The sequence below is a fragment of the Spermophilus citellus genome (assembly GCF_964194105.1).
Source record: "Spermophilus citellus genome assembly, chromosome: 3".
NCBI lineage: Eukaryota > Metazoa > Chordata > Mammalia > Rodentia > Sciuridae > Spermophilus > Spermophilus citellus.
Genome location: NC_138184.1, coordinates 57,633,580 through 57,658,927, shown reverse-complemented (window position 1 = coordinate 57,658,927; position 25,348 = coordinate 57,633,580). Strand labels below are relative to the sequence as shown.

The window sequence follows — 25,348 nt, the reverse complement described above, 5'->3', positions numbered from 1 at the left end:
CCTCCCTCTGCCACGCCCTTCCGCCATGATGCTCTGCCTCCCCTTGGGCCCAGAGCCATGGAGTCAGCCAGCCGTGGATGATACCTCTGAGACCGTGAGCCCAGGTAAACTTTTCCACCTCCCGGTTGTTCTTGTCAGGTGTTTGGTCACAGCAATGCAAATCTGACTAACACACTGTGCAGTCACTCAGGAAAGGCACAAAGGCAGACAGGATAGTGGATTATTAGCATGGGATGTCATCAGAAGGAGAGGGCCTGGGCAGCAGGACCAGCCAGTGAGCAATGAGCGATTCTAGCTGGCTCCCTGCCCACAGCAGGAGAGAAGGACTTAAGCTGACCTTGGGGGATTGGGGCATTGTTCTATTGGTTTTCTGTTGCTGCAAAACAAATTCCCACAAATTCAGCAGCTTCAAACACCTGTCTATTATCTCAGAGTTCTGTAGGCTGGAAAATCTAACCAGGGTGGCTTGATGTTCCACTCAAGTCTTCTCAAAGCTTAAAGCAAGGAGAAAGTCACTCTGCATGGTCATCTGGACCCCCTTCAAGGTCATTTAGGTCATTGGCAGAAGTCAGGCCTTGTGATGGAACCCGGGCCCCCATTGCTGCTGGTGGCCAATTGGGGACCACTTGGCTCCGACAGGCCATGCCCATGTGCCCCCTCCACCCTCAAAGCCAGGATGGAGAGTCTCCCTCACGTCACATGCCCTGGACACTCTGAATCTGCCTCCAGGAAGAACCTAATCTCTTTAAAAAGTCGTGCACGTTAGACCAGCTCTCTGAGGATGATCTCCTTATCTAAAGTCAGAAGGCCCGGGGTGGCCCTCCGCTGCAGAGTTCCCTCCTGGTTTCCCCTCCGTTCATATTGGACTGAAATCCTGGGTGAGGGTGGATGCACCCAGTGGCTGGAGACCTGAAGGACCCATCTCAGGATTCTGCCTGCTCCACGCTGAGGGCTCAGGGACGTGGCGACACAAACACCAGAGTGTCCTGCAGCCGGGACCACCCAGACCCACACGTCAGGGTGCCAAGGGTGATCAGCGAGGCACAGTCCCTCTTTCCTGCTGCTCCTGAGTCACTTTCTGGCTCTTTTGATTTTTTTCCCTTACGATTGCACCTGCCTGAGGGAACATCTCTCTTTTCCATCTCAGGGATTTCTGCCTCTTCCTCAAGACTGTCTGCTGTCCACACCGCCTCCTGCTGCTCCAGGTCCCTCACACCTATGCTCTGTCACTCTGCTTTGTTTATCATATAACAGATCTCTCTTTCTCTTTCCTCTCTCTCTCCCCCCTCCATCCACCTGTGAGATGCTCTTGAATACAAATGGTGTCTTTTCTTTTATTTTTTTGGTACCAGGGATTAAACCCAGGGACACTTAACCACTGAGCCCCATCCCCAGCCCTATTTTGTATTCTATTTAGAGACAGGGTCTCACTGAGTTGCTTAGGGCCTTGCTTTTGCGGAGGCTGGCTTTGAACTTGAGATCCTCCTGCCTCAGCCTCCTCAGCTGCTGGGATTACAGACGTGCATCCCCATGCCCGGCATAGTATTTTTTCATCTTTTAAAAAATATATGTCCCCTTTTAAAAGAAGCAATATAAATGGCCAAGAAATACACAAAAAGATGTTCAGCATCGTTAGCAATGAGGGAAATGCAAATCAAAACTACACTGAGGTTTCCTCTCACACCAATCTGCATGGTAGTCATCAAGTATACAAAAAATAATAAATGCCGGGGAGGATGTGGAGGAAAAGGAACGTTTTTATACTGTGGATGGACTGTAAATTAGCACAGCTGCTGTGGAAATCAGCATGGAGGCTCCTCAAAGCCTAGGCGTGGACCCATCATAGGCCCCCATAGACCACTCCTCGGTCTGATTCCTGAGGACTTAGTCCCATACCATAGTGACCCGTGCACACATGTGTACAGCAGCCCAATTCACGACAGCCAAACTAGGGAACCAGCCTGGGTGTCCACCAGTGGATGAGCAGACAAAGCAAACGTGATACGTGTGCACTGGGGAGTTTTATTTGGCCACAAAGAAAAATGAAATGATGTCATTTGCAGGAAAATGGATAGAACTGGAGTCCTTCATGTTCAGTGAAATGAGTCAAACTCAGAAGGCCCAGGGTTGTGTGTTTTCTCTCCTATGCAGAAGCTAGAGAGGATAACAAAGGTGGGGGTGGATCCCCAAAAATCCAAGGGAGATCAGTAGAGGAAAGAGACCCAGGGATGGGAGGGGGAGGGGGGTGGCTGGGGAGGGATGTTGGCCAAATCATGAATGTTCCTATATGAATATTTTAACAAATCTCATCAGCATGTTCAACTATGATGCACCAGTAAAACATGTGAAGGAAAATCTCTGTGTCCCGGGACTTACTACCATGATGCCTTGCAGACCCAGAGAAGAGTAACTGCGGGTGGGTGTCTGGAGAGGCAGATGAGGGCTCCCCCTTGTTTCCACTCGGCCCTTCTTCTGAATGTCTTCCATGCCTGGGGTCCAGCAGCTGATGGACATCTTGGCCCAAGGGCCACTGCCTGGGAGGACATGAGGAAGTGGCTCCCAGGGACTTGGAAACAGGACTGCCTAGTTCTGACTCCCATCCCTGCCAGTTATAGGCTTTGTTCCTGTGGGCAGGTTATTAAGGTTCCTGGGTCTCAGTGTCCTCCTCTCAGAAACGGGGTCATCCTCCTGGTGTCTACTTCAAAGGGCTGTTGGAAGGGCTCCTTCAGAACAGTGCTCAGGAAGAGGCAGAGAGGGAGTGTCCATTTACATAATGCTTCCTTATTTTTTAAAACAAATACAGGATCAGTGAGCTTCCCACGGAAGGGCGCCGGTCAGCATGGCCATGGGTGGGCCACACCTCCAGAGGAATGTGCCTGGGAATACAGGGTCCCAAACTGTCCCCACCAGGAAAAGAGCTGGCAAGATTTAGGTCCAAGATGGGCGCCGTGACACAGGCCTGCAATCCCAGCAGCTCAGGAGGCTGAGGCAGGAGGATCTCTGGTTCAAAGCCAGCCTCAGCCATGTAGTGAGGCCCTAAGGAACTTAGCGAGACCTTGTCTCTACATAAAATGCACAAAGGGCTGGGGATGGGGCTCAGTGGTTAAGTCCCTCTGTGTTTAAATCCCTCCTTCAAAAAAGAAAGATTTACTTCTATAAATTAAACATTCTGAGCCCCAAATCTCTCTATACAAATCATTTTCCCCTAGAAATTACCATAAGAGATGGAGAAGCATCAGTTTCCCCTGTGAAATAGGAATTTTTCTTTTTTATTATATATTGTTTTAGTTGTAGATGGACATAATGCCCTTATTATTTTTATTTATTTATTTTTATGTGGTGCTGAGATCAAACTCAGTGCCTCACACGTGCTAGGCAAGCACTCCACCACTGAGCCACCACCCCAGCCCCAGAAGTCTGCTTTTTCAATTTAGATGTGGTCAGTATGAGATAACACAAAGATTTCCATCCCTTGTCTTCTTCCCCAAAATGTACCTAAGAGACTCTATTCAATCTTTGGTATCATTATCAGTTTTTTAATCTACTTGATGATATGATGGAGAAATAATGACTATATCACTTTTGTTTTGAGAAAGGCTTGAAAATACAAGCTCTCTGCTCTGTCCCAAACATAATGAATTTGCATTTCCAAGCTGAGGCTAGGACCCCATAAAGAATCAACAGGTTCCCTGGGTGGTTCCTATGTAGACAGTCATAGACCTTTAAAAACTACTAGGTGTGGCATTGGGAGATGGGTTGATCCCAAATATCTGCACAAGTCGGGGTGATAGGTTGAATGCAAAAATTTTTAAATGAGCAAACCTGCATTGAAGCCAGAAACCCAGCTACCCAGCTCCAGAATAAAGTAGGCAGAATCCAGGGAGACAAGATGGAGGCAAAGAAAAAGAAAAACAATTAAAAAGAAGAAGAAGCCACCCTAAACGTGCACAGATTTTGGTTAACAGTTCAGTGTGAATCCAGTTATGTGATCTTTGAACCACAGTCTCGGGAATGAGGAGGGTATAGACCTATTGTACCCAACCCAGGTCAAAAATATACTTGAATGTTTTGCATTTTAAAGAATACTTCCTGCAAATGAAAAGTACACTGAAATTCCATCTCAATCCAGTCAGAATGGCAATTTTCAAGAATATAAGTAACCATAGATGTTGGCAAAGACATGGGGGAAAAGGTACACTAATACATTGCTGGTGGGACTGCAAATTGGTGCAAGTACTTTGGAAACCAGTATGGAGATTCCTCAGAAAATTTGAAATGGAACCACTTAGAATTTGGTCCAGTTATCCCACTCTTCAACATATACCCAAAGCACTTAAAATCAGCACACTACAGTGATGTGCCACATCAATGTTTATAGCAGCTCAATTCACAATAGCTAAGCTATGGAACTAACCTAGGTGCCCTTCAACAGATGAATGGATAAAGAAAATGTGATTTATATACACCATAGAATATTACTCAGCCATAAAGAAGAATGAAATTATGGTATTTGCTGGTAAACTAGAGACTATCATATTAAGTAAAATAAACCAATCCCCAAAAAACCAAAGGCCGAATGTTCTCTCTGCTATGCAGATGCTAACACACAATAAGAGGGTGATGGATGGAAGAATAGAAGTTCATTGGATTGAGCAAAGGGGAATGAAGGAAAGGGAGGAAGGATGGTAATAGGAAAGACAGCAAAATTAATCAGACTTTCATCTGCGTATATTATACTTATTTATTTATTTTTGGTACTGGGGATTGAACCCAGGGGTACTCTACCACTGAGATACATCCCCAGCCTCTTTTTCTATTATATCTAGAGAAAGTGTCTCACTGAGTTGCTTAATAGCCTTGGTAAGTTGCTGAGGCTGGCCTCCAACTTGCAATCCTCCTGTCTCAGCCTCCCAAGCTGTAGGTATTACAGACATGAACCCATGTGCCTGACCCTTGGCCACTGTTGATCTGCTCTTTGTTCTTATAATTTTGCCGTTTTGGAATGCCATACCGTCTAGTGTGTACCTTTTCAGACTGTCTTCTTTCGCTTGGCATAGTACATTTGAAATTCACCCCTGTTTTTGCATTTATTTGTTCCTTTTAACTACTGAATAGTTTTCTGTTGTATGGATGTGTCATAAGTTGCTCATTGTTACAGATAATACAATAGATTTGTATCATCTATCATGAGCAAGATACTTAGTAAAAGCAAATTTTTTGAGCTGGGGTTGTAGCTCGGTGTGCTTGCCTAGCATGTGTGAGGCACTGGGTTTGAGTCTCCACACCACCTATAAATAAAATAAATAAAAATCCATCAACAACACAAAATATTTTTAAAACAGCAGATTTTTTTAGAAACTCTGAAAGGAATATACAAATGACCAGGTTTCAGTGGGTGGGGAGGGAAATAAACTGGTTTAACCAATTGTCGCCCTGCAGGAAGTCATCTTTTAATTTCGTATCACCCCCTTCAGTGGTGAATTTGATCAACACAAAAATGTGTTCCATTAATGTCATCTTAAGTCACAACATACCTTTTGGAGTCTCAAGGTAAACTCAGTGGTCTCTAGAGCATCCTTTTCACTTTTTTTTTTTGGTACCAGGGACTGAACCCAGGAGCGCTTAACCACTGAGCCCCATCCCCAGACCTTTATGTTTTTTTATTTAGAGACAAGGTCTCACTAAGTTGCTTAGGGCCTCACTAAAATTCTGAGGCTGGCCTCAAACTTTCGATCCTCCTGCCTCAGCCTTCTGAGCCTCTGGGATTACAGGAGCGAGCCACCGTGCCTGGCTTCCCTTCCTTTCTCATTCCTTTGTTTTTATCCATCCCCTTCCCTCCTTCCTCCTTCCCTCTCTTCCTCGTTATTCTCATCCTCGATTGCTCCCTTTCCTTTTCTCTCTCTGGTCCTTTTTTCCTGATATTTCATCAGAGCTTCTGTAACTGAGTGGTTCGATGTGTTTCTCAAGGAGTGTTCCATAAAATCCACTGTGCAGTTGGCAGGACAGAAGAGCTGGCTTATGAACCCAATGCTACAATTTGCTCTTTGTGTCTGAATCCGGCTGTGGCTGGGCCTCCTGCTTATCTCTCCTCCATTTGTACCCTTCTGTCCTTGGCCTAGAGTGAGCCTGGCCTCTTTGGATTGGGTGGGTGATGGTTCTGAGTGCTGTTTGGGTGCAGAACTGCGTAACAGGGATAGACCCTATCTCCTGAGTTAGTGTTACAGAGTCCCCAGAATATAAAGTGTCGGTGTGGAAATAAATAAGGGCCTTTCTTCTCCTTGGTTGGGCTGATGATATCTGTATCACTTACTAGAATAAAGTGATACACATCTTTCCCCTTTCTTAAATAACATGTTAATTGCACTTCTCTGCAGTGTTTAATTTGTCAGATTCTGAAATATATTCACTCGATAGACATTTCTACCCAAGGATGCATTTTTAAATCCTTGGACATCTTCAAATTTTATCTATTTAATATAAACTTAGGCATGTAGAGGAACAGGAGATCAAAGTTGGGCGCGTTCCCTCATTTCGTCAGTTTGCATCAGAATACAAATAACAATCCTTTGCAGCTAAAAGATTGCCGTTCCTATCTGAAGAGCTCATCAGAAAAATTCCAAGCTATAGATTTTTTCTCTCTCTCTCAGCAACATTTCTGATACGCAGGTTCTCCTTGGTTGCCTCTGTTTGAGTTGCTGAATTTTAAAAGCTCCAGGAAAAAAAGAAAAAAGATCTGTTTTCTCATCTGTGAATTCAGGCAATAGGACCAACTGGGCGATGTCCCTAGTGCTGTCGCTCCCGATCTAGTGACATGACAGACATCACTAATCAATTACAGCCCGCCTTCCTGCCAAACGTAGCCTCAGACTTCCTGTCAAGTCCGCCCTCCAGGAAGGTGCTGCTAATCAATCAATGTTAGCCCAAGAGATGAAATTCGTTTGCCTTTCTCAAAACAGTGGTATTTAATCCCTAAAGTATGACTGGGTTTGTTTACCAAAGTTAGAGGGCCATTGCATGACAGACGGAAAGAAAGACACATCCCCAGCCCTTTTTAGTTTTTATTTAGAGACAGGGTCTCACTGAGTTGCTGAGGGCCTCGCTAAATTGCTGAGGCTGGCCTTGAACTCGAGATCCTCCTGCCTCAGCCTCCCGAGGTGCTGGGATGATAGGCGTGTGCCACTCCACCCGACAGGCAGTACGTTTTAGTCACGTTTTTCTGGGAGTATCTAGCCTACAGGGCAGACCCCGTCTCACAGTAGACACTGTAAATGTTCATTTAATGGTGCATGAAGCAGTCAATGAAAGAACGTATCCCTGGCCAATTCTTTCCTCTCTATGACTTTATAGTTCACTGCTTTCTCCAACGGGCAGGCACAAGCCTTGACATTATTGAATTTCCTCCGCTTTAATTCAGGCCATTCCTCCAGATGGGCTAGATTGCTGGATGTGCTTATCCGCCCACCCAAAGCCCTGGCAACTTGGCCGATTGGTGGGACTCTCCAAGTTTCCCCTCCCTCCTGGGGTCCAGTCATTTACAGACCTATCCAGCAATGCCAAGGACGGTCCTCTGCGTCCTTTCCCCTACCCGAGTCTGAATTCTGGCAACTTAACACGTGGCTGGGAATCTGAAGCTTTAATGATATGGATGGGGACGCTGTCACAATTTCAGCTTGTAATGCTGCTGCGGAGAATCACCAGCTCGACGCAGAACATATGCAGCCTCTGTTCGTTATTTTGAGGGTAGCATATTTTCCTCTCCGCATTTTGATGGCCTGATGATACGCCTTCTATAGGATAGACACTTAGTAAGCGTTGGTATTTCTTGGGAAAATAGGCTGCAGCCTCTGTCCTTTTTAACTCTTGGAAGAATATTGTCTTTGCAAAGATAAGGACTCCTCTTTTCTCCTCAAGCTCTGGATTTTCATCAGGAGATTAAATGCCCATCTCATGAAATCAGTGACGAGGCCCGGCGTTCTGCGAAACGCTTTAGGGTCTCATAAACCTCCAAGCAACCCCGAGATCAGTGGTAGGAATTCCATTTTATAGAGGAGATAAGTGAAGTGCACAGAGTCAGCCTGGCCAGTCACAAGATGTGAAGTGGCAACACTGGAGATTAAGGCCAGACCGGCTCTGATGTCCTTTTCCTGGGAAATCCCAGCTCCTGCAGGAAAGCTGTCCCTTCCAGGAAGTGCCACTTCTCCCTATGACATGTTCTTCCCATGTGTTTCTTTTTTTTTTTTTTTTAGGTACCAGAGATTGAACCCAGGGACACTTAACCACTGAGCCCCATCCCCAGCCCTATTTTGTATTTCGTTCAGAGACAGGGTCTCCCTGAGTTGCTTAGGGCCTCACTAAGTTGCTGAGGCTGGCTTTGAATTCGAGATCCTCCTGCCTCAGCCTCCTGAGCTGCTGGGATTACATGCATTTGCCACCTTGCCCGTCTTCCCATGTGTTTCTATACAATTTATGTCCCCTGTGGTCCTTTGCATTCTGTGATGGACTAGATTCCCTGCTGTCTGCACCACCAGAGTAATTTGCAAAGGTAGTCTTCTGGTTTTTTAGCTTTTATGTTTTGTTTTGTTGTTCCTGCTTGTCAACTGCTTGTATCCAAGTGCATTCACTTTTCCTAGGAGATCACTTTGCCCTGATACCTGGGCACCCTATAGGATGTGCAGCTGTGTCTTCTAGAACCTTCCATTCATTACATTTTCAGGTGATAGATTCGGGGACGATAGGTGAGATCCACTCGTGGCATGGCAGACGCTGCCTCTTCTGGGCACTCTTGCTTCCCTTCACTTCATAATGTCATAAAATCGTGACATTGTGAAGCTGTGTCATTTCTCCCTGCTTTCCTTATTAACTGTATTTTTATAAACAATTAAGAAATGCAAACGTTCTTATGTGCATTGATCCTTCTTGAAAAGCCTGTGCTCCTTGAATGGGATGATTCATGAGCTTTATAAACGCCAGGAAATCCATAGCCTTTCTATCTTCAGTTATTACGTCTCCCCATTTCCTCTGCCTCACCCTATAGGAGTCCTGTTAGATGAGTGTTGGTCCTTCTCATTCCATACTTCACGTCTTTTTTGAGGCTCAGCCCAGTGGTACTTAACCCCTGAGCCCCATCCCCAGCCCTTTTAATTTTTTATTTAGAGACAGGGTCTCACTGAGTTGCTTAGGGCTTTACTAAGTGGCTGAGGCTGGCTTTGAACTCACAATCCTCCTGCCTCAGCCTCCCAAACTGCTGGGATGACAGGTATGTGCCACCTCACCCAGCTTCTTTTGGGTTCTATTTCACAATGTTGTTTTAAGACCAGTGATTCTTGAGTCTCTGATTCTCTCACGTGACTTACCAGTCTCCCTGATGTGCCTGATTCACTCTTGGGAACTAATGCTTTGTTTGAAAGGCTGGTTGTGGGAACTGGCTCTTCAGAGAAATTTTCAATTTGTTTCTGGGAGTCACGGCTGATTCGTCATGAAGGAGAAAAATTTTTATGTTAATCTTCATTCTTTTTGCTCTTTGCATTTTAATCTCCAGAAAATCAGGGGCCTCAGGTCTCTAATAGACTCAATTGAAATGTTCCCTTCCACCCAGCTGGAAGGGAGGGACAGAGTGTCATCGGGTTGGTGGGCAGGTGTTAGTTTTTGATTTTGTACTGGGGATTGAACCCAGAGGCGCTTTACCGCTGAGCCACATCCCCAGCCCCTTTTATGTTTTATTTTGAGACAGGGTCTTGCTAAATTGCTGAGGGCCTCGCTAAGTGGCTGAGGCTGGCCTTGAACCTGCAGTCCTCCTGCCTCAGCCTCCCAGGAAGCTGGGATTACCCGTTTGGGCCACTGTGCCCGGAGGAGATCGTCTTGATCTTATTTTCAGTTACCACTTTATCTTACCGCCTCGGTATCTCCCTTTCTTCCTTGGAAGTCAGCTAAGCACGAGGAGGATTTCTTTTTATTACCAGCATGTCCAGGTGTCTGAAAGGTCGGGATTTTCTAGTTGTCATCACTTGCCATATTGCCAAAACGAGGAGCTTATTACAGGCTCGTGGCAAAATACTCAAAAAATATATAAGGACATGTGCTGAAAGATTAGTCTCCTCATCTGAAATCAGCCTGATCCTCAAACCGCCTTGCTGGTAGTATGACTTTTACCTTTTTCTTTGGCCTCTTTCTAGAAGTCTGTTTTTCTTAGCATATGTATGTGTGCATACAACATGCAGATTTGTTGATATAAGCAGGAATATCCTTTACTCTCGGCTCTGTACTTAATGTACTTTGCAGTTCATTGCACATTGGTGGGCTTAGGGTTGGTGCTGCCTCTGTTTTATCATGACTGTATAGTATTCCATTATATGGATGTGCCATGATTTAGTTAACCAAGTTGCCTATTACTGAATAGTTACGTTTTCATTTCTTTTTCCTTTTTGCGGGGAGCAGGTACTGGGGATTGAAACTCAGGAGCACTTGACCACTGAACAACATCCCCAGCCCTACTTGTATTTTATTTAGGATCTCACTGAGTTACCTAGTGCCCACTTTTGCTGAGTCTGGCTTTGAACTCGCAATCCTCCTACCTCAGCCTCCCAAGCCTCTGGGACTACTGGCCTGCGCCACTGTGCCCAGCTTCATTTCTTTTCATGTTACAGTGAATACTCCTCTCCATGTCTTCCCTTATGTCTCACTTAATGTAATAATTCTCATTATTTATCTATTTCCCACCCTACCCCATGAGTGCCTCATGGTCAAGGACTTTATCTTTTACTGAGGACACTGGCACCTGGCATGGGCCTGGCCCTGGGTGGGAACTTACTTCGTCTTCCTTTGGTGAATAACTGCGCTCCCCAGAGTATCAAGCCAGCAAACTCAGTTAATCCCAGGAATAAGGACAGCCATTGACTCTTGAGTAGTGTGTAGCTATCAGCTGAGGCCTCCTCCAGTCTAGACATGAGCTAATTCAGGCTTTACAACCACCTTGGGAGATGAAGGATTTCAGGATCCTTCCTCGTGGACAAGGGAACTGAGGCGCAGGTGACAGACTCTAAGAGGCGGAGGGCAGATTTGAACAGGGCTTGTCTGAAATCCACACCTGGCCTATTGACTGCTGCTTCTTAATTAACAATTGTATTGGCACAGCCAACCGCGCAGACGTGTTTAATTGTTCATTCCTTCATCTATTCATTCAATCAATCGGCAAATATTTACTGGGAGTTCACAATGTCCCAGGCAGGGAGTGATCCATCTTGATGACAGATGAAAACGTTCCACCAGGTGGAACTTAGGATGCAAGGCGAGGGTCACGTTAAGCCAATCAGTGAGACGTGTCTTGCCCCACAGCAGAGGCTTTAGGAGCATGGCCTTCTCCAGAGCAGGAGGTCAAGAGGGCCTCCAGGATGGAGAGACACCCGGAGGGCCTGGAAGGAGGAGAGCCAGTTGGGGCGGCGGCCAGGAGGGTGAGCAGCACCGACGGTCCAGCAGGACCCTGTGCCTTGGATGCTCTGCCGGCTCTGACCTGGCTCTTCCCGCCTCTGTGCGCTCTCCAGGGACGGGAGAGCCTGTGTCCTGCTTCTGGAAGATGGCTGAGCCCCCCAGAAGCCCTTTCTAATTTTAAAGCCTTAGCTCCCTTGATTGAGATCCCAATTTGGGAACAGGCCTGCGATTGGCCTGTGGCTCGGAATTTTCTCCAATCAGCGGGGCGGGAGGTGGGGCGGCGTCCCTTAAAGCAGCCCGGAGGCAGCCTGGGGAGGTCGGAGCTGCTCCCCGGGACCTGAGAGCTTCTCCTGGGTCGCAGCTGCGTGTGCAGCGGCGGCTGCGCGGGGCATGGTACGCTTGTCCCGCGGAGCCCCGGCAGGGCGCCCCCGGGCCCCGAGCAGCTGGTGGCCCGCTGCCCACCGAGCTGCGTAGCTGCACCCCGCCCTGGCCCGCAGCCCCGTTCCTGCCGCCCGCAGCTTCCCGACCTCCGAGGCGCCGCCGCACCGAGCGATGCAGGGCTGAGCCGGGTAAGTGGCCCCTGGGCAGGGCGCACGGAGCGGGGCGCACGGAGCGGGGCGCAGGGCGGGTGGCCTCAGCGCGCGATCCTCCCTGGAGGGCCGGCCCGGTACCGGGAAAGGGACCTATGCGACAGATGCGCCCTGTCACCCTTGGCTGGGAGGGCAGCTCTGCCCAGGGGACCTTGGGCGCTCGGGTCAGAACGCAGCCACTTTCCCAGCCCACAGTGGTTCATCATGACATCACGAGGAGAGGGAGATGTTGTCCCTGCGTCGGGATCCATGGGGGGGTGGGGAATTAAACTCATAAGGATTTGCTTTTTCAACAGCCTTTTCAAATGGCTTTCTTATCTTTCCTTTCCCGTAAATATTGAAAGTATGTTGACTGCTGCGACCTACTTATTTCCGCTGAACTCAGAAAAGATACTGCTTAACGTCTGTGTCTAGGAAAAGCTATCTCAAAACATCTTTTGGGTGGACCTGCACCCTTTCTGGTGTGTGTTTACAGCCCCTAAAAATGGAAGTGTCGCTCATTTTGCTAAGACTTTAAACATTCATATCTTTTCTCCTTGGTGTGGACTTTGGTAAATAAGCAACTCTGAATTCGTTAATTCATTTGCTCTGAGTTGGAGGAAGGGGCATGAGGTCCCCCTCTCCTGGTCTTTTCTCTCTCTCTCTCTCTCTCTCTCTCTCTCTCTCTCTCTCTCTCTGCATTGGGGAATCTGGTTGGAGAAGCTGGTGGGGTTGGTGGGGGGGGGGCAGCTCAGTGCCCCCTGCCTGCCCTGGGGGCGGGGGTGCTAAATGCACCCTTTCATCTGCCCCTAGAGTCAGGACTTGGGGAAAGACTGCAATCTTGGAAATCTGGGATGCTTGGGCAGCTGTGCCCAGGGAAGATTTCAAACCAAAATAATCGTGAGAGTGGGTGGGTGGGTGGCTGAGGTTTTAAAAGATGCTGTTTCAGTCCCCACCCCCACCCCCACCCCCATCTGTTCGCTTGTTTGTACCTAAGCAAGAAGTTGGGAGGTAATGCAGAGGGTCAGAGTTTAATGTCGTTCCCCTCTCCCCTTTAAGATGAGGCAGCTGGAAGACATACCTTCCCAAATTGGAGCAACGTCTGATGCATGCATTGCCAAATTCCATTTCCGCCCATATTAAATTATTTTGGCTTTTAGCAGGCCCTGGTTGCGCTGGGCTGGCTTTTATTTTCGGTTGTTTAGGTGGAGTGAATCATTTGTATACTTTGGGTTCCCTGCTTTCTGCACACAGATGTTTTTATCTGTGTAACTCGTTGAGTAATTGGAGAGGTGGACACGTTCCTGTCTGTGCAGACAGAACAAATACCACTTGGGGCGGATGGGGGCCTTTCCTTTTTTCAAATCAATTGCCAAGTCTTCCCAGCCATTGGGCAATTCAGATAAAGGTGTCAAGTGAGCTGAAGAATTTATATGTGCAGCTAATTCTGCTGGTCCCACAATAAAACATCTTCATGGGGGCCAAAGAGTGAGGGAGCGGGGAGGCTCATAAAGATGACCCTGTGTTCTGAGTCACCGACTACCCAAGTCTCCCTGGATTGCTGAGAACCTGCCAGAAGAAAACTGTTGACTGGATAGAAGTTTAAAAAAAAAAAAAAAAAAACACAGAACAGACATCAGAACAAACCCTCCTTGAGTGACTTTTTTTATTTCTGTTTGAAGGCAAGGAACACTTTGTTAGAATAACATATCGTGGCTGCTTTTCAAGAGCAAAAAAAAAAAAAAAAGGTTCTGTTCCGAAGACAGATTCATTTTGAGAGTGTGAATCATTGGGTTTAGGTTTTTTGCTTTTTCTTTTGCGGTGGAGGCTTGGAGATGATTAAATGTCCTGTCTGCAGGAAATTACCAGGAGATTTGAGTGTTTTCCTGAATCAGCCTCAGATGGTACACAGCTTGGGGTGGAATACAAGAAAACTCTGTTTTTTCTGTGATACCTTCAGCCTCACTTGATTGTGCAAGCAACTCTATCAACGAGAGTTCTATTTTTTTTAATGTTTTTGGGGGGCTGCACTTTCGTAGAAGACGCTGAGCCAGCTCTCCTTCCTCTCCAGAGCTCTTTAAGCTAGAACTTATTTTTGAGATGGTTTTATGGAGCCTGTTCCCCTGCAGCCTCCTCCTCCTAGCTACAGCAGGAAAAACTCTTGGCTCCCTTTCCCCCGATTTCCTCTAAGCTGGGCTTGTTGTCCTCAGGGATACAGATGTCTGGAGGAAGGGGGAGCCTGGGCTGCAGTTTGAACTCAGTGCTTGCCAATTTTGGTGGTGACATTGATGGTCTTGGTAGAGCCATTTTCAGGGAGGGGGGGAGCGCTCCTCGGCTGGGTTTACCCTCAAGTCCATGCACCCCGTGAAGAGTGGGCACTTAAAAGTCTCTAAAGGACCACTGAGGACTATAGCATGGGCTTTGTGCAGTCCTGTGTGCGGAGAGCTGTGGTTTTTAATAATTCAGAGAACTCGATGTCAGTGTTGCTGTGTTCCCTGAGAATGTGTTTTCTTAATCTTTCCTGAAAGAGATCCAGTCCCATTAAGCCCTTCCTAGCTGTATAATAAAATAGAGGCACTCGGAGAGGGGACCCACACCGTGCGACATTCTGATGTCAGTGAAAGCCGCAGACAGAATAATGTGTTTAGCCACCAAGCCACACAGTGGCAATCCTAGTGGAATATAATGAATCTCGATGGAAGAAGTCACCTGGAGAGTTTAAGAGTAATATCCCCCAAAAGTTTCTTTGATATATACATATATCAATTTTTTTTTCTCAAAATCTAAATGGCAAGGGATTCTTTTCTGGGATACTTAACATTTGATTACGATGCAGGTCTTGTGTGTGTGTGTGTGTGTGTGTGTGTGTGTGTGTGTGTGAGACATTCTTTTTTTAAACATCCTGCTGCTATGTGACAAGCTGAGGAAGATTTTTTTTTCCTTTTTTGCAAAGACTGCAGTCTCAATGATGGCAGAGGGAACACACAGGTACCGTGGGACTTGGTGGCTGGGAAGGCTCTTGAATGATTTTCCCTGCAAGTGAGGCCCGGAGGCCTTTGAGAATCGCTCTCCTTGGACTCAGAGGAGCCGTCCCGGGTATAGAAATCACAGCATCTATCACAGGAGGGGCTCTCTTTTTACAAGGTACCTTCCTGGGCAGGGTGCCCACCTACAGGGAGTGTCGCACCTGACGTTGCTTATCACATCTTAGAAAGAACAATGAGCCGGCTTCTTGGGAACATTTGTAGAAGGTTATGCTGCGTTCACAGAGGCCGATGCACTTAGTCACGGGTTCACTTCATTTTATTTTTTTATTTTTATTTTTGGTGCCAGGGATTGAACCCAGGGGGCACTTAACCTCTGAGCCCCATCCCCAGCCCTATTTTGTATTTTATTTAGAGACAGGCTCTCGCTGAGTTGCTTAGAGCCTCACTAAGTTGCTGAGGCTGGCTTTGAATTCACAATCCTCCTGCCTCAGCCTTCTGAGCCGCTGGGATTACAGGCATGTGCTACCATGCCCAGCTCTTCATTTTATTTTTTTAATAATGGAGACTGTTCGGGCCTCTGGAGATGAGTGAATATCTGCTGTATTGGAGTTCAGGTAAATTCTGCTTTTGAGGAGTAGGTCAGCCAGCCATCTGAGACGTCTCACTGTGGAACATTATAAATGATAATGGTAGTAAAAAGAATGAGCTTTGCTCCACACAGACTGGTGTCCTATCCATCTTTCTCTGACATTTCTGTGCATTAGAACACACTTCAGACCCACTTCTCTATGAGTCTGGGTCACAGGTTACTAAAGGGTCACAGAGGGTCCTGGGACCTGTGACTATCCCAACTCTAGAATCCCTGCTCTCAAGCAGATGCCTTTGGTGGTTCGGGGGTCTTTGCTTCACAGTTCGCCTCTGGCAATACCCCCTCCCAGAGGGGAGCACCCCTCTTTGCTGAGGCACAGCTCCTCATCCAGAGGCAGTGATGCCCGGGCCCTTCTGTGTAGTGGTGCCTGTTGTGGAATTTAGGGAGACTACATTGGGGGAAGGCCCTAGTGCTGATGCTGGACAGGTGTCCCACACATTTGCTGTGGGGTCTTTTTAAAATTTGTTTTTTCTTGGTGCCAGGAATTGACCCCCAGGGGTGCTTAACCACGGAGCCCCATCCCAGCCCTATTTTGTATTTTATTGAGAGACAGGGTCTCCCTGGGTTGCTTAGGGCCTCCCTAAGTGGCTGAGGCTGGCTTTGAATTTGGGATCCTCCTGCCTCAGCCTCCTGAGCCACTGGGTGCCTTGGGGTCTGTAAGTGCTGAGTGAAGACCACCAGAGATAAGGAGGGTGGGCTTGCAAGGTGCCTTAAGCCCCCAGCTTTTGGAAGTCTTTAGACAGATTTCTCCCTAGGGGCTGGGGAGTTTTCTTCCTCAGTTTCCTTTGCTACATACATCCCCTCCCGGGATCCACAACCCCTCCTACAGGGCCCTCCTGAAGCCCACCTAAGCCCGCCGGTGCCCTCTGCCTCCACTCTGCGTCCTCACTCTGGGTCAATCCCATGGAAACCACACAGAAAGGGAGCCCGGGAAAGAGCCAGGCAGGGATGCGGGCAGGGACGTCTGGGCCCTTGGCTGCTTCTCCTCCATTTGACCTGATTTCTCTCGCGCTCTTGCACATGGGCCAGGCTGATTTGTCTTGCTTAATTGCTGCAGGAACGTGATACAGGACAAACTCCTTAGCCTGAGAGCTTGGCCCCCGTTATCTGTGCAGCGGAAGGCCCTGTCAACCCTTCCCCCCCCCCGGGGGTCCAGGGGATGGGAGCTGGGGGGGAGCACTTTGGACTTTGCTCAGATCCATTCTGAGGATGGCTGACATTGCCTGTCGCCATGGTTTCCTTATGTGTTGGTGACTTGCTCTTCTACAAAAGAAAACTAAAAAGGTTCAGGTGCATCCGGAAAGTGCTACATCTTCTTGAAGAATCGCAGGTCACCTAATATGTCTGAGAAGCCGTGAGGTGCAGAAACCTGTCTAGCCTGATTTACAAACCCCCTTTTCAATCTCACTTTGTAAATTTTTTTGGGGGGGCTCACTGAGTTGCTGAAGCTGGCTTTGAACTCACAATCCTCCTGCCTCAGCCTCCTTAGCCGCTGGGATGACAGGAGTGCGCCACCATGCCGGCTGGGCAAGTACCTTTTAATATTTTGCAGAACATACTTAGGAGGAAATGGCTAAGCTTCAAAATGTTGGCTCCACCCCTTATTATCATTGTGACAGGTCACTTGTCTGAACCTCGGTTTCCTTTTCTGTAAAACAAAAATAATGGTAACACTTGCCCTAAAGAGTTGTAGGGAGGGGAAAATAAGTTCAGAGACAGGAGAGATGGCCCCCCTCCAGCTGTCCGCGGTGGTGGCCCACGTGGACCTGGCACTTCTCCTTGCACCCTCTGTGGGCTTCTGTGTCCTGCTTGATCTTGACTTAGATTTGTTTTGCTGCTCTGTCTTCTTCCTTAGAAGTTGGGCTGCCCTGCCCCCTCCCTCCTGGCTCATCTCTTTTCACTTCCTGTGGCCCCCTGGTGACATCACTGGACGCATGGCTTCTTGTTATCATTCAGTGATGACCAGCACATTTCTATCTTCATCCTGGACCTCCCTCCTGAGCTCCAGACTCCCAGCATTATCCCTTAGTATCCATGGTAACCAGAAATCCAAAGATGCTCAAGTCCTTTATATAAAATGTCAGAGTCTTTGCATATAACCTACACAGATCTTCTTCTATACTTCAGATCATCTCTAGATGCCCAATCATAAATACCTAATGCAGTAATTGCTCAGAAAGACAAATGTCTGGCTGGGCACAGTGGTGCACTCCTGTAATCCCAGCAGCTCCGGAGGCTGAGGCAGGAGGATTGTGAGTTCAAAGCTAGTCTTAGCAAAAGCAAGGCACTAAGCAACTCAGTGAGACCCTGTCTCTAAATATAATACAGAATAGGGCTGGGGATGTGGCTCAGTGGTTGAGTGCCCCTGAGTCCAATCCCTGGTACCCGCTTCCCACAAAAAGAGATGATAGAAAAAATTATGTTCCTCAAATAGGACCCCTTCTCACCACCTCTGCAGGTGCAACTTTCGTCCACACCACCATCCTCATTTTTCACCTTTATTACTTGATAAGCTGCCCTGCGATATTGAGACCTCAGCTCCAACAAGATCTTCCCCTTGGAGCCTCTCCCTGCCCCACAGCAGTGCCTAAGTTCTGGCACACTAGCTTGTCAATGCCCTTTATCCTGCCTACCTCTGGGCCTTTGAACTTGTCATTCTATTTGTTTTTTAAAAATATTTATTTAATTATTTGATACCAGGGATTGAACCCAGGGGTGCTTAACCACTGAGCCTCATCCCCAGCCCTTTTTATATTTTATTTAGAGACAGGGTCTCACTGAGTTGCTTGGGTCCTGGTTAAATTGCTGAGGCTGGCTTTGAACTCATGAGCCTCCTGCCTCAGCCTCCCGAGGCTCAGGGACTCCAGGCATGCACCATCACGACTGGCTAAACTTGCCATTCTTTCTGCTTGGGATGCTTCTTTCTCTCGAACTTTGCCTGGTTTACGATTTCTCCTCTCAGCTCTTAACTAAAACACCATTCTGCCAACAGGACTTAGGGCTTAGCCCGTCACCATTCCTGTCTCCCAAGCCAACATTCTTCTTGGCTACGTTACCTTATTAAATTTTCTTCTAAGCTCTTCTCCAAATCCAAAATACTTGTTTTCAATCTGATAACACTCTTGGCTTGTCCTTCCTAGTCCTTTAATGTCAGGGACAGTGTCCTCTGTGTCTCATCTTCAGTGACAATACTTGTCACCTGGTAGGGGCTCCCTAAATAGATTCTGATGGACTGTTACCTGACCCAGCATCTGACATAGCAACGGCAAGAAAATGGTGAGCTAATTAAAAAATGTTTAAATTATTTTTTTGCAATTTAGTTCCCTCCTTTGCTGATCTCCTGTTTCCTTCCTGGGGGATGGTAGAACTAATGTGCTTTTTGATCCTGCTAATCCCCTGTACTTAACATTTCTGAGCCTCAATTTTTTTTTTATTGCCCAACGAGGTCATTGCTGGCTGCCCCACGTGTAGGTCTGCAACCCTCGGGGAAAGGTGGTATTTGCACAGTGTGCACCAGTATTTCATCACCTTTATAAAATTGCACCCCTGGATAATAGTTTTCTTTGAAGACCCCAAGCTTCTGAACTCTCCTTCTTAGGAAGTCTGATCAGATGCAGCTGTTCAGGGAAATGACTTGGGATCCTTCAAGGGTTTTTAAAGATCAACGACAACTCTCTCAAACGGGAGGGCCGTAAACATATGTTTGTTTTAATCTGTTGCTGAAAATCCTTCCCAGAGAACAAAAGTGGAATGGTACGCCAGGTACCCCGGGCTTCCTGTCCTCTGTGACCCCTGAGGCTCCCTCCCCCTCCCACCTCGTGGTAGGGCTGGAGGCCTTGCTTAAAGCACCCAAGCACAGGGTGCACGTCCGTTTTGTTTGGGGAACAAAACGAGCAGATACTGGCAGGGATGAGAATGTTCTTCCCTGGGGAAAAGGAGACTCAGATAGGTATTTCTGAAAAGCCACAAGCCAGAGCTTATTTATTTGAACTGTCCTTCTGGTGACTAAAAACAGGAAAAGTGCAGGGATTTTGTTTGCCTGGAATTGGGGTTTAAAGAGATGAGGGTCCTTTCAGATCTCAGGGGGGCCAGTGCTGTGAGTGATTAGCAATGGCTGCCCTGGGCAGGATTCATTGTTGTGCCTTAAAGAATTCGAGAATGTTATAGAGTTGGAAGATTCCACAGAGTCATCCAGTCCAGTTCTTTTATTTACTTATTTATTTATTTGGTACTAGGGATCAAACCCAGGGGACACTTAACCACATCTCCAGCGCTTTTTATTTTCTATTTAGAGACAGGGTCTCACCGAGTTGCTTAGGGCCTCTCTAAGTTGCTGAGGCTGGCCTCAAACCTGCAATCCTCCTGCCTCAGCCTCCCAAGCCCCTGGGACATAAATTCTTGATACATTCCGTGGACAGACCCACGTTCAGTTTCTTGACCAGCATACAGGTCAAGCAATAAAATATTACCAGAGCCCCAGGAGCCTCTTGGTGCCCTCTCCCACTCCTTTAATGTTGTTAATCACTGTCCCTGTTTCTCATGTCATGCATGATGTCTTGTACTTGACATCGGTGGAATCACACTGTGTTTTCTTACATATTTTGCTCATCATTCTGTTAGATTTAATGCATTTTGATTGTCATATGGTTTGTAGCATTTACCACAGTCTGTCCATTACGTTGTCAACGGTCGTTAGTTTGCATGGTTTTCAGTTAGAAGCTATGACAAACAGCACTGCTGCAGACATTCTTCCTCACTTCTCGGGGAACATGAGATGCAGGGACACGGTGCACAGTCCATTTTTATCTGGCGCTGTCCCTGCTCTCCCCACCCCTCAGTGTCTTATTTCAGATGCTTTACAACATGGAGGACTTCTTATAGTCAAATTTTTGGTTTGTTCAGGTTGTGGTCACAAAGTGTCATAAATGGAGTTGCCTAGGAACAACAGATTTCTCACGGTTCTGGAGGCTAGGAAGTCCAGGCAGCCCTGCAGATCCGTGTCGGGTGGGGCCTCTTCCTCACACACAAGGGCCCCTTCTCTCTGTGTCCTCACAAGGTGGAAGGGGACAACTGTCTCCCTGGACCTCTTCTTATAAGGTTACTCTATTAGTCGGCTTTTTTCCTTGCTGTGACTGAAGGACCCAACCAGAACAACTGTAGAGGAGGAGAAGTTTAATTGGGGGCTCAGGGTTTCAGAGGTCCCAGTCCACAGACAGCAGCCTCCATTCCTCGGGGCTCTAGGGGAGGCAGGACATCATGGAGGAAGAGTGTGGTGGAGGGAAGCAGCTCACATGGTGATCAGGAAGCAGAGAGACTCCACTCTCCAGAGACAAATAGAGACCCCAAAGCCACGCCCCCAATGCCCTCTCCTCCATCCACACCCACCTCCTCCAGCCACCACCCAGTTAATCCCATCAGGGGTCCATTCACTGGTTGGGTTAAGGCTCTCACCACCCAGTCACGTCTCCTCTGGACCTTCCTGCATCATCTCACACGTGAACTTTTGGGGACACCTCACAGCCACACCATGACAGTCACTCATCCCAGTGGTGAGGGCGCCATCTGATGGCCGAATCACCTCCTGAAGCCCCACCCGCTCTCACTTTGCCTCCCTGGGGGAGGGGGGGGGGGTTAGATGTCAGCATGGGACTTTGGGGCTGTGCCTTCAGAGGCCAGCAAAGTCCTATGACTGATTCCCAGGAACTCTTCTTGCTTCCTGGCCTGTCCCTCGCCCCTCCCACGCCGTTGGCCATGCCTGCCTCTCCTTGATGTGTTGAAATCCTCACACCACCACTCTTTCCAGAACACTCCCCCCTTGGCCTGCCTTCCGGTGCAACTGGACCTGGATGTGTTCATTCTGAAGGAGTCGATTCCCAGCCCGGGATGCAGCCACACCTCCCGTGTCCCCTGGACACTGCTATTCACTTCCTCATCCCTCTAGGGACAGTGCCAAGTGGCCCGCCCTCCCTGGCTGCTTGAGGGAGGGACAGACATAGCGGACCCCGAGGACCACCTTCTCCTCCAGGGACGTGCCCCAGCGCTCCCCTTTCCCGATCCCGAGCCTGGCACTGGGAACAGCCCAGGCAGCCTTAGGAGAGGGTGTCGCGCTGAGGCTGGGGGCACAGGTGGAGGAGGGGCTGGCACAGACTGGCAGAATGACGTGGGCGTGAGCCGGAAACCTGGCAGCACTGCCTAGAAAGTTCTGGAGCGGCTGGCTTGGCTCAGCCAAGTCACTCTTCTTCCCCGAGGAGGCTCAAGTTCAAGCCTCACCTGCTGGAGGCCTGCATGACATCCTTCCTGGATCCTGAGGTTGAGTTGGTCAGGGGGAAGCCCTGCTGGGATGCAGTAGAAAGACAAAGGGGACTTCCCCCAGGGTTCCAGGAGTGGGTGCCTGGGTGGCAGTGGGTACAGGTCCATTTGGAATTAGCTGGGGAAGTCTATGGGAGGCATCAGACCCAGGACCACATCACTCCAGCAAGGTCTCGGGGAAATCAGTCTTGGTGCCTAAAAGGGTTGTCATTTGCCCCTAAAATAAAAATTATATATATATATATATATATTAGGTGGTCTTAGGGGCTGGGGTGGTGGCTCCGTGGTAGAGCACTTGCCTAGTACATGTGAGGCACTGGGTTTGATCCTCAGCACCTCATAAAAACAAATAGATAAAGAAAAATATTGTGCCCATCCACAACTAAAAATATATTTTTTTGATTAGGTGGCTTTAGCTGGGTGTGGTGGCACTTGCCTGTAATCTCAGCAGCTCAGGAGGCTGAGGCAGGAGGATCGTGAGTTCAAAGCCAGCCTCAGCAACTTAGCAAGGCCCTAAGCAACTCAGGGAGACCCTGTCTCCAAATAAAATACAAAAAATGGCTGGGGATGGGGCTCAGTGGTTAAGTGCCCCTGGGTTCAATCCCCATTATCAAAAAGAAAAAAAATTTAAGTGATCTTAAACATGCATCTGTGACAGATGGGGTAGGGAGGGAGGCGAGAAGGACAATCCACAGTAAATATCGTTGGTATGCCCTAGCATTTATTTTTATTTATTTATTATTTTTGCCCTTGCCTGATGACCAAGAAAGAAGAGCAGAAGTGTTTGGGAAGGGTGATGTTGATTCTGGCAAATCTTTATCTCTCCCAGTCAACAAAGAGTGCAGCCAGCCTTCCCTGTGGGACTCGACTCCCTCTCTCTCACACACAAAATGAATAAGTAATTGAGTAACTCTGTTTTGGAGAGATGATTATACTAATAGTTGTCATTTCTTTATGACAAATGTTGTATTAGGGACTTTCCTACATCATGGGTCCACAGACTTTTTTCTGACAAGGGCCAGATAATAGATATTTTACATTTTTTGCAAGTGAAAAGGGAAAAATCAAGAACAATGTGGATAATGAGAAAATAGACTTTCACCAAGTTTTTCTTAGACAGAATTCAAATGTGGTGATGGAAATTGATCATAAGTTTTTATAACAAGGGTTTAATGAGAAGAGTGGGATTCTTGTTTTGGGGGGTCAAAGGGCATAGAGTCACTGTCCCTTATCATCGAGTGGGTTGCAAGTGTCCCTCTGTAAAAATCAGCTCATGGGCCATGCAGAGCAGGTGGGGGGCTAGAATTGGCCCGCCGGCGGTGGTTTTATTTACATTATGGCTGACCCTTGTGTATCAGTAATGCTTCAGTTGGGGTGCACAGAAGGTTGGAAACTCAACAGTGGCGTTAATGAGTGCCCTGGTTTTTAGTGTCCTTAGGATTAAAATTGGAATCCTGTAACTGGGTAGGAAGAGGAGATGCTGGGATACTTGTAGTAGTCTCCTCTTCTCTGCACTTTCACTCTCCAAGGTTTCAATGACCTGTAGTCAACTATGAAAGGGAATATTCCAGAAGTAAACATAGTTTTTAAACTGTGCACAGTTCTGAGTAGCATGGTAAAATCTCATGCTAACCTTGACTCACGACTTCTTGCCTGGGCCATGGATAATCCCTTTGTCCTACGTGTCCACTCTGTATATGGTACCCTCCCATTAGTCACTCAGTGCCATCTTGGTTCTCATATACACTGTTCACTTATCACAGTGTAAGTAGACTTCTTCGCCATGTGTAACAAGGTCACAACAGGCCCCCAGGAAGATTACCATCTTCCTCAAGGCCTTATGCTGTCGGAGTGGTATTGAACCAAGGTCTCCTCAGCTCTGCCTCCTCTCCCTTCTCCCTCTCCCTGGTCTGCCCTCCACATTGTAGGGAGGTATGTGTGTATAAGGTCAGGAGTGAGGCGTCACCTTGCTTTGTATACACCTTGGCTCCCTCCAAAGATGTTGAAAACTGTCAACCCTCAGCAGAGAGCCCCATAAAGCCGAATTGGGTCTCATGATAAGGATGAGCCTGGCTGGGGCCCCCTGCTCCTGTCTAAACACTTGGGGCTCTTGAGATCCGGTCACACCTTCTCTCCACTCACATGGGACATAATATGGAGGTATGGACAGTCAGCACTTAGCGGGAGCCTGGGGGCATTGGCCAAAACTCGAGCTCTGCCTCTCCCGTCACTTCAACACAGTCGTTTCGGGGACCATCTTCATCCCATTTCAAGGATTGGTGAATATGCTGTTGAGTGTGGACACAACCTGTCCACGGCCACCCTGCTGACAAATCCAACTCCAGCTTTGTTTCGGCTTTGCTATTTGGGACTCGAATACCCAAGTCACCCTGTGAGGGACAAGCTCTTACAGCATCATCCAGACCCAAGGCAACACAGGGCTTCCTTTTGACCTGGGAGAAGGGATGGAGGATGCTCCCAAGAAGTGGTGATGTCTGAGATGGGCTCAAAGAGGGAGAGGGCCGTTTGGGTGGGAACAATTAAAATCCATTGAGACACCAGGCCTGGTGACACACACCTGTAACTTCCGCAGCTCAGAGGCTGAGGCAGGAGGATCTCGAGTTCAAAGCCAGCCTCAGCAACTTAGCAAGGCCCTCAGCAACTCAGGGAGACCCTGTCTCCAAATAAGATACAAAATAGGGCTGGGGATGGGGCTCAGTGGTAAAGCACCCCTGGGTTCAATCCCTGGTACCCACCCCCCCAAAAAAAAATTCCACTGAGACAAATTGTGGTTGATCCAATGTCTCATATAACACATTAGAATAATAAATAACTTGCTCTGGTCAGTTAGGAGGTGAGACATGGATTCAGGGGCTCTTTGATTCTATTCCCTTTCTTCAGAATATCACCATTACCATTAAGACAGTGGATCCCTTAGCCGGGCTTGGTGACACATACCTGTAATCCCAGAGACTCAGGAGGCTGAGGCAGGAGGCTCACAAGGTCAAGGCCAGCCTCAGCAATTTAGCCAGGCCCTAAACAAATCAGGGAGACCCTGTCTCTAAATAAAATATTTTAAGAAAAAGGCTGGGGATGTGGCTCAGTGGTTAACTGTCCTTGGGTTCAATACCTAGTACAAAAAAAAAAAAAAGATGGTTGATCCCTGTTCCCAAGCCTTGTTGTCTAGTGACATTTCATTCTTGCCTGTCCCCGGGGTACAGGAGCAGACCTGGTGCTGGAAGACCCTTCCCCGTGGGCTTCAGTGGTCTGGTATTGAGTCGTGGGTCCCCTCCCCGCTGTACTTGTGACTGGGTTTGTTTGAGCCGGGCTGTGTGCTCGCATACAGGAATAAAGCTCATCAATAAGAGAGAAGGTGAAAGTGGGTTTTAGTAATGAGGGTCCTGCTTAGT

The 25,348-nt window shown here is 47.9% G+C and overlaps 1 protein-coding gene across 2 annotated transcripts in view; it reads left to right on the top strand.

Annotated features, from left to right (window-relative positions):
* The window catches only part of PRICKLE2 (prickle planar cell polarity protein 2), a 334,763-nt gene that overhangs the window by 169,349 nt on the left and 140,066 nt on the right, over positions 1–25,348 (top strand). The window contains exon 1 of one of the 2 annotated variants that reach the window (XM_081284131.1): positions 11,720–11,993. The exons of the other annotated variant lie outside the window; for it this stretch is intronic. The gene's annotated coding sequence lies outside the window, so the exon portion shown is untranslated. Of the gene's footprint in view, positions 1–11,719; positions 11,994–25,348 lie in introns of those variants that run through there. 2 annotated transcript variants of the gene reach the window in all.